The sequence below is a fragment of the Triticum aestivum genome, chromosome 6B, assembly GCF_018294505.1.
Source record: "Triticum aestivum cultivar Chinese Spring chromosome 6B, IWGSC CS RefSeq v2.1, whole genome shotgun sequence".
NCBI classification, from domain to species: Eukaryota; Viridiplantae; Streptophyta; class Magnoliopsida; order Poales; family Poaceae; genus Triticum; species Triticum aestivum.
The window spans coordinates 218,061,353-218,074,487 of NC_057810.1; positions in this window are offsets into that span (position 1 = coordinate 218,061,353).

The window sequence follows — 13,135 nt, forward strand, 5'->3', positions numbered from 1 at the left end:
CTTGCAGTGGCCATAAGCTGTCGCTTGAAGTGAACCTGCTCTACGGGATGCTCAGGCACGCCGAATTCATCGTCGTCGAGGCTCACCTCGTCTTTGGAGGGAGGCATGTGGTTGTCCTCCTCTGAGTATCTGTCCGTCGCCTGTTCATCTGGGCTAATAAGCCCGTCTTCTTGTTTGGCCTGCTCGAAGGCGGGCTGATCGGGATTGTATTCATTTTCGGCACCATCCGGATTGTTTTCGTCTCCTGTGCCGGTATTGCTGTGGCGGGGCTCAGAGCGGCACCGATGATGCCCATGCTTTGATTTCTTCCGTAAGGGGTTATCCTCTGTTGCCTTGTCGCCATTGGTTTCTTTGGGGGTGTCCACCATATATATATCATACGAGGAGGTGGCTGTCCCGTGCCCTGTGGGCGGTGGTTCCTGTTCTTCTCCTGCATCATCGTCCACACCGTCGATGTCTTCGGAGTCGAAGTCAAGCACGTCGGTCAAATCATCGATAGTGGCAATGAAGTGGGTGGTGGGTGGGTAACGAATTTCCTCGTCGCCTGCTTCCCACTCGGGCCGGACATAGTTCGGCCAAGAGTCTCTTGACAAAGAGAGATACCTTAATGAATTCAGCATGTCGCCGAAGGGCGAGTGCTGAAAGATATCCGCAGCGGTGAACTCCATTACCGGAGCCCAATCGGATTCGATGGGCCCGGGTGTGCACGGTCTGGAACCTACAGCCGGACACAAGTCCGGGGGTCCGGTGTCACAGACTTCCTTAGAGGTAGAGTCTGTGTTCGGCTCTACCGCCAATGAGTATGCGGCCTCCGGGGCGGCGTCCATCCACCCGTCCTCGGACGACGCGATCTGCCCCGGATTTAGGTCTGGAGCTACTACAGGTGCGATATCCCGAATGTTGTCTGCCAGCAGATCTAAGCCATGCTCGTCGTGACTGTTCCGCGCTCCTGGCGTAGGCCTGAATCCGTTGAAGATCAAATCTCCGTGGATATCGGCCGTGTAGTTCAAGTTTCCGAACCTGACCTGATGGCCAGGGGCGTAGTTTTCGAGCTGCTCCAGATGGCCAAGCGAATTGGCCCGCGGTGCAAAGCCGTCGAACACGAAGATCTGTCCGGGGAGAAAAATCTCACCCTGGATCGTGTTGTTGTTGATGATTGAAGGAGCCATCGAGCCTTGCTGCGACGACACAGAGGAACTCTCAATGAAAGCACCAATGTCGGTGTCAAAACCAGCGGATCTCGGGTAGGGGGTCCCGAACTGTGCGTCTAAGGCTAATGGTAACAGGAGGCAGGGGACACAACGTTTTAACCAGGTTCGGGCCCTCTCGATGGAGATAATACCCTACTTCCTGCTTGATTGATCTTGATGATATGAGTATTACAAGAGTTGATCTACCACGAGATCGTAGAGGCTAAACCCTAGGAGCTGTCCTATGATTCTGATTGTTCTTGTCCTATGGACTAAACCCTCCGGTTTATATAGACACCTGAGGGGGCTAGGGTTACACAAAGTCGGTTACAAAGAAGGAGATCTAACATCCGAATCGCCAAGCTTGTCTTCCATGTAAAGGAGAGTCCCATCCGGACACGGGACAAAGTCTTGAGTCTTGTATCTTCATAGTCCAATAGTCCGGCCAAAGTATATAGTCCGGCTGTCCGGATACCCCCTAATCTAGGACTCCCTCACTCGCGGCTGTCGGCCACGTCCACGACAAGGGTCACATCTGGCTGTGACCACGTGAGGCCCCGGATCTGCACTCGCTCGGTCGACGGCGGCCGTGACCAAGGCACTCGAGTTGGACGCCGCCGCCGCCCATGACCCCGTCTTCTCGACACTCACGAGCCAGGACACTAGGGGGCGGCAGCACCGAGAGGATTCTTACGCAGCCATCTTCCACCTTCTTCGTCCGGTTCTAGATACTGACATCCCCCCTCCCCGCACACATCCTCCACCTGCTCCTGCTTACTCTGATCCACCCATTCCTCTTTTGGTTGGGGCGTTCCTGTACTGATCCATATGCATGCGTTAATTTGTAGTTGTGCACACGACGTGGAGCCTCATCTTCGAGCTGCTTGACCTCAAGGGCGAGGTGGATGATGACGCTTTGGTTCTTGTATGATGTTGCCAACAGCAAGATGCGACGGATAACTTGGTAATCACTACTCCAGTATAGTCGATTAGTCGAGCGACTGCTAATCATCTGGTTGCCTTGGACTTGTGATTGTGGTGTTGTGCTCTGACCAGTGGCATGATTTACACACTATGGTAATTTTAGGCTCAGGGAAATATGTATTGTTGCTCCTGATCTAACCAATTGGCCACTATCCAGTTATCCTGGTATGTGTATGGATGTGTTTATGTGGATTTGGTCTAATCTATCTCCTCCTGTTGATCTACTGGTCCATGCTCTAGTTCTATTTCATGCCTATGAACTGGTTACCGCGGATTTGGTGCTGCTCTAGATTCTTTGTGCATATACGCGTGTAGTCAGTAACTAGTGCTACTACTTAACTCAAAATTTCTTTTACAAAGAATAAAAAGATGAACATTTCTCCAACCAATGTCTGCAGTAGTTGCTGCTGTGTAGTCATCGGCTGGACCTATTTTTTGTGTGAAAAATGTACTAGTTATCTGCAATACAAGCTAGACATGAACCAACTCTTGCTACTAAAGGAACAAAGTATAAATTTAGACCTCATGTGTGATGCTATAAATTCAGACATATACTATTGTTCATTTACCTTTGTGATATGAGAAGTTGATGCCATATTTAAGGTTTTGCAGATGTACTACTGTTTATTTACTTATGTGATCAGCACCCCAATCCCAGGGTCCTCTATTTGGAGCAGCAAATCAAAGCTTGTTTGCTGCAGTTTGTTTTATACATTTCCTTTTGTAACATCAACAAATAAAATCAGTTGTTTGCATCAGATTGGATCATTTTCACTTATTAGTTGAGTTCTAAGTATGTAGTATCTTTAGTTCTCTTGTTATATTATAGTCAGAATTATACCGTGTGACTGAATCATGTGTTATTTAGTTGGCTGAGTAGTATCTTTAGTTTTCTGATGATTGTTCAACTCTCAACTCTGAATAAATAAGTAGCTGACCCTATTGGTTCTTTCTTTCTTCAGGGCTATGACTTGATGGTCACGCTGCTGTTTTGCTCTGCTTGATAATTCCAATCAGATCATCATCAACACTATCATCATCAGGTCTTGATTCCCTTTATTCTCTCCTGCCTTGTGATGTTAGTCCATGTGGGCTTACTAGTATTGTTAGATACTATCAATTGAATGGATGGTCGTGGTAGTAGAATAGTATAGTACTTTTCTTCAGGTGAATGTGTTACAGTGACGTTCATTGCATGACACGCACTTGTACCAATATACCATGCTGGTACCTGTAGGTTAGTATTGTTGGTGCCTAACATGAGCTTGAATGTTGTAGTGGAAGTGTAGAACAACATATTAACGTGTTGTAGTCAAGTTGTTGGAATTTTTGCTATGCCTTGCTTAGTGTTTAATGAACTGAAGCATTTGGGCATGTATGCATAATTGTCTCAATATTTTTTATTGGCAATAATTTAACTCGCAATGTATCTCACTAATAGTTTATGTACATCAGGATCTAATGTTGTCGAGGATGTTGGTGTTGTGATAGAAGATCAAAGAAGCCCCGAGATGCGCACCGCAGTTTTAGTTGATGTTGCTAGTTTGCCACCATTTTTTGGTGCTTGTGTATATGTTGTTGGACATGCAAACATGCATGTGATGTTGTGAATATTTGAGTGAATGATTCTGTATTTAATAATTTAATTGAGAATTATTTATTGGTTTCTGTTAAAATGTGTAAAATTGAAATATGTGAATGAAAAAGACCGAACATGTTCTACTGGACCAAGTAATATTTTGGGTCTGAAAAGGCTATGGCCCAAACAATAGTGGACTGGAATATTGTGCATTTATGAAAATAAAGAACAAAAGGCTGAATGAAACGGAATGCAAAATGGCCCAGGCCAAGAAAATAAAAAGGCCGAATTGTAGGGCTTGGCCCATGAAGTCAACCAAAAATTGATGGGAAAAATATATAAAAAGGATGAATTGTTGGGCTTGGCCCATGTAAAACACCAAATTGGACCAGGCTGAATCTTATCAACGACCTTTTCAATTAGTTGCAATTTTTCCACGTCAGATTGCCACGTCGGATCCAACGTGGCCTGGGCAAACAACCAACAACCAAAACAAAAGGTCATTGGTTCAACGACCTTTTGTTTTGGTCATTGCCTTCCACGACCTTATCCCAAAGAAGGTCATAAATTTCAGTTTATGACAGCCAGCTTTTGACCATCTGTTTTTGGTCAAAAAAGGTCGCAAATGGAAAACAATGACCATTCAGTGACCAATAGTGATGGTCGTAAGTTGACGTATTTCTTGTAGTGTTCGTTTCTTTTCAGCCACCCCTAAGGAGATTTCGTCTTCCCTCGAGGAAGCCTACTGTAGGATTGAGCAGGAAGCATTAAGCAGGAGGTCATCGCGGACTCAGAGCCAATCAAGTTCTGATGCGCCTGCTGAGCTAGTATCTGAGGATATCATCATGAGTGCAACCTCTGGTTCTGTGAGGCAGACGAGGGTAGTTCATGCACCACCAGTGGAGGACTATGAGCCTGATGTTAACTCCACAAAGGAGCAGAACCTTCTCTATGATATTGTCAAGCGTTTCCGATATGTGAGGTCGAATAGCAAACACATGAAGGAGCTGAAAAAGTAATGTCCACACCACATAACCCATTACTTGCTTTTTTCCCGATATTTTTTGTTTTGCCCCTTTTGCCATGTGTTGTTTCCTTTTATTTTTTATTTTTTTAGTAGACATGATTCTTCCATGTTATATCATTTTCATACAGCTAATGTTTGGACAGAACCAAGGTAATACAATGCGATGTGACATACGTCGACCTTGGTGATCAAGCTGAGTCTATGAGGCCTACTAGTAAAATGTCGCAGAATGTAGTTGCGTGTGGGATTGACTACATCAACAGGCATGTGGACATTAGCCCCGATAAGACGGTCATGCACTACTCTGTGACCCAGAAAATATGGGATGGTGAGTTCCACCATCGCATCGTGAGGACACATTTTGTCGCGCATGGTGACTACAAGCTCACACTGAAAAAATATGTGAGTTTTTCTTCCCACCGTAGATGTGTCTATTTTGTTCCGTTCTATGTTTGTCGATAGTTATATTTGATATGTGGGTTACATACTTTTCATGGCAATTGTTTTTCCCGTGGCAACAGTTGCCATGGTAAGGAAGTCTAATTTATTGGAACTCATGCGGCAACTTATCTGAAAATATTGGGGAAACTTTATTTAAACATGTATGGCAACTTCTGATGTTTAGACATGGCAACAGAGTAATTTTTTCATGTGTCCTCTTGGCCATTTGATGCTTACTTTTCATATATCCATTATTGAAAATGGAAACATTAGTACATATCATATTTTTGGAAGTACATCAATCTTTTTTCATGTCAACTCTTCTTATTTTTCTTTTCTTATTTTACTTGCAGGTCATGTTCCCCATGTTCTAGCTGCTTGCACCAGATAACCAAATGACAAGTGTGGCCACCACTACGCCATTTGCCTAGATCTGAAGAACCAATGTTTCGAGGTGCTTGATTCAGTCCATTCAGGAGATGACAAAAGCCTTACTACTCATGCCGAATTCTTCATCCGCAACCTGAAAGAGACCTGGAACCATCATTACGAAAAGTCGAAAGTCCAGATCAGTCATTTTCCAATCGAGTACGTCGCGACTAATAAGCAAGGAAACGGGTAATTACCATATTTTTATCTCTTTTTTCTACCTTAATTTTGTCCTTTGTCATCTACTCCTCAAAGTTTATCATGTTCCTGTTGGCATCTGTTCACCTATTTTTGTTTTGATCTAGGCATGACTGCGGGTTTCACATGTTGCAATACCTTGTAAAGTGGGAAGGTCGACGGGTCCCTGTGATGACAGATGCAACGGTCGTCAAGTTCCGCAAAATCCATACATGGAACTGGTTGATGAATGAAGATTTCAATACGCGTGCTTCAGCACAAGAATTCATAGAGGGAGCTTTCAAAACTGTGAACAAGAAGTATAAGTGATCATGTGGTGCTCCATACACACGCCTACCTTACATTCTGTGTCTGATGAATGTAAGGTATCACCTCGCTCGTCAGAACTATGCCCATGTGCTAGGTTAATTATGACTTCATTTCCCCGTAGCTGTAGTGTAGGACCTTGAGAAGAGGTGTCTAGAGGGGGGGGTGATTAGACACTAAGTACCAAATTTGCAACTTTTAAGATACTTTAAGTTTAAGTGGAGTTTAGGAACAAGTTTAACATTCACAATACATATCAAGCAAGCATGCAAGAGCATATGAGCAGCGGAAATTAAAGCATGCAACTTGCAAGAATGTAAAGGGAAGGATTTTGGAGGATTCAAACACAATTGGAGACACGGATGTTTTTGGCGTGGTTTCGATAGGTGGTGCTATCGTACATCCACGTTGATGGAGACTTCAACCCACGAAGGGTAACGGTTGCGCGAGTCCACGAAGGGCTCCACCCACGAAGGGTCCACGAAGAAGCAACCTTTTCTAACCCACCATGGCCGTCGCCCACGAAGGACTTGCCTCACTAGCGGTAGATCTTCACGAAGTAGGCGATCTCATTGCCCTTACAAACTCCTTGGTTCAACTCCACAATCTTGTCGGAGGCTCCCAAGTGACACCTAGCCAATCTAGGAGACACCACTCTCCAAGAAGTAACAAATGGTGCGTTGAGGATGAACTCCTTGCTCTTGTGCTTCAAATGATAGTCTCCCCAACACTCAACTCTCTCTCATAGGTTTTGGATCTGGTGGAAATAAGATTTGAGTGGAAAGCAACTTGGGGAAGGCTAGAGATCAAGATTCATATGGTAGGAATGGAATATCTTGGCCTCAACACATGAGTAGGTAGTTCTCTCTCAGAAAATGTATGCTGGAAGTGTAGGTTCAGTCTGATGGCTCTCTCCACGAATGAAGAGGAGGTGGAGGGGTATATATAGCCTCCACACAAAATCTAACCGTTACACACAATCTACCAAACTCGGTGGGACCGATTCAACAGACTCGGCCGGACCGATTCAACAGACTCGGTCGGACCGATTTAGTAAACCTAGTGACCGTTAGGATTTTCGGTGGGACTGAAATGCAACTCGATAAGACCGATTCTGTTAGGGTTAGGGCATAACGTAATCTCGGTAAGACCGATTAGACAAACTCGGTGACACCGATTTTGGTAATAAGCTTTGCAGAGAGTTGGTCAGGCAAACTCGGTTGGACCGATTACACAAACTCGGTGGGACCGATTTTGGTAATGAGTCAACCAGGAAGTTTGCATTGTAATCTCGGTAGTACCGATTGCTCAAACTCGGTGAGACCGATTTTGGTAATGGACATACTCAGAGAGATTACAATCCCATCTCGGTGAGACCGAGATCCCTATCGGTGAGACCGATTTGCCTAGGGTTTGTGGCAGTGGCTATGACATTCAAACTCGGTGGCGCCGGATAGAAAGAATCGGTGTGACCGATTTTGGCTTTAGGTCATTTGTGTGGAAGTGGGAAAGTAGCTGAGGGTTTTGGAGCATATCACTAAGCACTATGGAGCAAGAAACTCATTAAGCAACACCTCATCCCTTCTTGATAGTATTAGCTTTTCCTATAGACTCAATGTGATCTTGGATCACTAAAATGTAAAATGAAGAGTCTTGAGCTTGAAGCTTGAGCCAATCCTTTGTCCTTAGCATCTTGAAGGAGTTCCCACATCCTTTAGTCCATGCCACTCCATTGTTGAACTTATCTGAAACATACTAGATAAAAGTGTTAGTCCAACAAGAAATATGTTGACATTAATTGCCAAAACCACCTAGGGAGCACTTGTGCTTTCATGTAGTATATATTGGTGGCGTGTATGTGCCATCTAAGCTTTGTAATATAAGTGTGGATCTGAATCTATTTTAGGTGTGACAAGAACTACATTTATATTCGCCACTATTATGTATTTGTGAATGTGAGTAGAATTGGCAGTTTTAATATGAGTTTGTGCGCTTGTTTTGAAATGTGGTTTCGAAAATTCTCCCCTCGCATGATTTTGATTTTTTGATTTGTGATGGCAAATCTTATGGTACGCACATGTAGATGGCATTTTTAGTTTATCTAATATGGCAGTTGTTGTTCATACAACATGGCAACTGATTTTTTTGACATGACAACCGTTGTTTATAATTGGCAGGGCCAAAACACTTTTGATCACATATGTTTTTTGTATATGTTTTCTCATGGTGACTCTAGTTCATTGTACATGGCAAATGTAGTTACTATCACATGGCAACTGGAGTGCATTGTATATGGCAACTCAAGTGCATTGTACATGGCAACTACAGTTGCTGCCACATGGCAATTGTTTTTGCTATTTTTCATTGTCGCACCCTTAGTTCCCCCGACTTGGTATTTCCGATGCCTGGTACACGACAAACATAGTTGTTCACGCACAGTTCATAAAAGTAATCGTTCCATTTTTTTTGTTGTTTGGGATTTTTACAGTGCTACTTGTATTTGGTTAGCATGGTAGTTCATAGGTTTTGCATATGTGGCACCTACCGCACGTCATTTACAATACAACTTAGATGGCAACTGTTCTGTCTTGTCATTCACACATGATCAATTCATTTTAGTTCACACATAGTGTGTATACAATACAATATGCATGGCAACTATTTTCTTACTATCTCCCAAAAATGCGTGACTGAAAACAGAAATCTACGCGATGGCAGATTCAGTAGCAATTACATGGCAGATTCAGTGGAAGCTGCATGGCAGATTTAGTAGAAACTATATGGCATATTTAGTCATGCATACATGGCATTTTCTTAAATTTCTGTTGTCCACCAACACCCATTCTCGCAATTTTAAACATTCATCATCTACATTACAAAATTGTCACCAATACCCAAGTTATAATCCTCCACAGTTGCTCACGGATTGCCATTTTCGTTCTTTTATTTCCTGTGCTTTGCTTGAATTTTAAACCCTGATTTGTATCTCACCTCTTTTGGACGCCCCTTTGTGATGGAATGAGGCAGGTTCCTGACCTGAGTCTATGTGCTTGCTGTTCCAGACCCAACCTTCGAGTTTTCAGAGGACGGACCCGTGGACAAAGGCACACTTGAAGTGTGGGGGAACCTGTGTAAGGCTTTGATACGTCTCCAATGCATCTATGATTTTTATTGTTCCATGCTATTATGTTATCTATTTTGGATGTTTAATGGGCATTTATATGCTATTTTATATTATTTTTGGGACTAACCTATTAACAGATGGCCTAGTGCTAGTTTCTCTTTTTTTGCCTATTTTAGAGTTTTGCAAAAAAGGAATACCAAACAGAGTCCAAACGGAATGAAACCTTCGTGATGATCTTTCTTGGACCAAAAGCAAACCAGAAGACTTGGAGATGAAGTCGGAGAGGCAACGAGTAAGCCACGAGGCAGGAGGTCGCGCCCACGGGGTAGGGCGCCCCCACCCTCATGGGCCCCTCGTGGCTTCCCTGATCTTGTTCTTTCGCCTATATATACTCTTATACCCTGAATACATCCAGGAGAGTCACGAAATCACTTTTCCACCACCACAACCTTATGTACCCGTGAGATCCCATCTAGGGGCCTTTTTTGGCGTCCTGCCGTAGGGGGATTTGATCACGAAAGGCTTCTAAATCAACACCATTACCTCTTCGATGAAGCGTGAGTAGTTTACCACAGACCTTCGGGTCCATAGTTATTAGCTAGTTGGCTTCTTCTCTCTCTTTGATTCTCAATACCATGTTCTCCTCGATGTTCTTGGAGATCTATTCAATGTAATATTATTTTGCGGTGTGTTTGCCGAGATCCGATGAATTGTGGATTTATGATCAAGATTATCTATGAATATTATTTGGTTCTTCTCTGAATTATTATCTTTATGATTTGATATCTTTGCAAGTCTCTTCGAATTATCAGTTTAGTTTGGCCTACTAGATTGATCTTTCTTGCAATGGGAGAAGTGCTTAGCTTTGGGTTCAATCTTGCGGTGTCCTTTCCCAGTGACAGTAGGGGCAGTGATGTCTGCTAGAACTACGTCGGTATGTCCCCAAAGAGGAAGGGATGATGCAGTATAGCGACGGTAGGCATTTCCCTCAGTGATGAGACCAAGGTTATCGAACCAGTAGGAGAACCTCCTCACACCATGTAAACAACACCTGCAAACAAATAACGAATACTCGCAACCCAACATGTTAAAGGGGTTGTCAATCCCTTTCGGGTATGGCGCCTCAAGTAGGCAAATAACATGAGGTAAAAAGTGGTAGATAGGATAAATAGATCGCGGAACAAATAAATTGTAGCAAGGTATTTTTATATTTTTGGTTTAATAGATCTGAAAATAAATGCAACAGAAACTAGATCGCAAAGGAAAATATGATGAAACTAGACCTAGTGGCTTCTCTCGAGAAAAATAGCAAACGGTGGGAAAACAATTACTGTTGGGAAATTGATAGAACTTCAAATAATCATGACGATATCCAGGCAATGATCATTATATAGGCATCACGTCCAAGATTAGTAGACTGACTCCTGCCTACATCTACTACTATTACTCCACACATCGGCCGCTATCCAGCATGCATCTAGTGTATTAAGTTCATGAGAAAACGGAGTAATGCAATAAGAACGATGATATGATGTAGACGTGATCCATTTATCTATTGCGGCAGATATATATCTCATCTTGTTATCCTTAGTAGCAACGATGCATACGTGTTGGTTGCCTTTCTGTCACTGGGATCAAGCACCGTAAGATCGAACCCACTACAAAGCACCACTTCCCATAGCAAGATAAATAGATCAAGTTGGCCAAACAAAACCTCGGAGAAGAAATACGAGGCTATAAGCAATCATGCATATAAGAGGTCAAAGAAGACTCGAAGAACTTTCATGGATAAAAACATAGATCTGATCATAAACTCAAAGTTCATCGGATCCCAACAAACACACCGCAAAAAGACTTACATCATATGGATCTCCAAGAGACCATTGTATTGATAATCAAGAGAGAGTGAGAGGAAGCCATATAGCTACTAACTATGGACCAGTAGGTCTACAAAGAACTACTCACGCATCATAGGAGAGGCACCAATGGAAGTTGTGAACCCCTCCATGACGGTGTCTAGATTGGATCTTTGTGGTTCTGGACCTTGCGGCGGCTGGATCAATATTTCGTCGACTCCCCTAGGGTTTCTGAAATATTTGGGTATTTATAGAGCAAAGAGGCGGTTTGGGGGACACCCGAGGTGGGCACAATCCCCCAGGGCACGACCGGGCCTCCTGGCACGCCCTGGTGGGTGCTGCTCCCCTCGAGCAACCCCTCAGGTGCTTCCTTGGCCCATTGGCTTTCTTCTGGCCCAAAAAAATACTCCAGGAGTTGCGTTGCATTTGGACTCCATTTGATATTGATTTCATGCGATGTAAAAAACATGCAAAAAATAGCAACTGGCACTGGGCACTATGTAACTAGGTTAGTACCAAAAAATGACTTTAAAATGATTGTAAAACATCCAAGAATGATAATATAACAGCATGGAACAATCAAAAATTATAGATACACTGGAGACGTATCAGCATCCCCAAGCTTAATTCCTGCTCGTCCTCGAGTAGGTAAATGATAAAAACAGATTTTTTTATGTGGAATGCTGCCTAACATGTTCATTACATTCTTTTCTTTATAGCATGGACATATGGACTTTTATATGATTCAAAGTAATAGTCTAGTTTTGACATGAAGACTTCAATACTCAAGCATACCAACAAGCAACCATGTCTTTCAAAATATCAACACTAATGCAAGTTATCCCTAGCCCATGATGCTCAATCATTGGTCCATTCATGAAACACACTTGAATATTAGCTACACCCAATGCTCAAATACTATCATAGTGCCGCTTAGTTGGTGCTTTATAAGAGAAGATGGAGACTCAAATTCAAAATAAAGATTGCATAAGTAAAAGAAAGGTCCTTCGCGGAGGGAAATAGGGATTTGTAGAGGTGCCAGAGCTCATAGCTTAAATTGAGAGATAAAATTATTTTTGAGAGGCATACTTTTCCTACCAATGAAAATGACTTGGAGCATCCCAACACTTTCCATGCTAGATACATCATAGGCGGTTCCCAAATAGAAAATAAAGTTTATTCCTTTTTCCACCATAACTTTCACTTTCCATGGCTAGCCGTATCCACGGGTGCCTTCCATACCAACACTTTCCAATGAATTTATTATTTTACAACATAAAATAAATTCATTTATTCATTTTGGGACTGGGTATCCCTAGTACCTTTGCCGTACTCTCGTGCAATGACAAGTGAATAAACACACATCATGAGAATAACACATCTAGCATGGAAAATATTGGCTACCCTTTACCGCCTCGTGAGTAGTAGAGCACACAAAAGAGAAATTTATTTTGAACATTAGAGATGGCACATGCAAATTTGCTTAGAACAGCATGGAAATACCGCATATAGGTAGGTACAGTGGACTCATAAGGCAAAACTGGTTTAAAGGGTTTTGGATGCACAAGTAGTGATCATACTTAGTGCAAAATGAAGGCTGGCAAAAAGATTTAGATGCGACCAACCAAAAAGCGAAAAATCTCGTACCCAAGCATTAAGCATAAGTAACACTAAGTAATGAACCATAAGCAGGATATAAATTTCATTACACAACTATTGACTTTCGTGCTTGCATAGGGAATCACAAACCTTAACATCAATATTCTTACTAAAGCACAATTACTCGTCAACATGACTCACATATCATATCGTCATATCTCAAAACCATTACTAAGAATCAAGTTTATTTTGACCAATGATCTTCATGAAAGTTTTTATTATATCTGATACGTCTCCGTCGTATTTATAATTTTTGATTGTTCCATGCCAATATTATTCAACTTTCATATACTTTTTGCAACTTTTTAGACTATTTTTGGGACTAACATATTGATCCAGTTC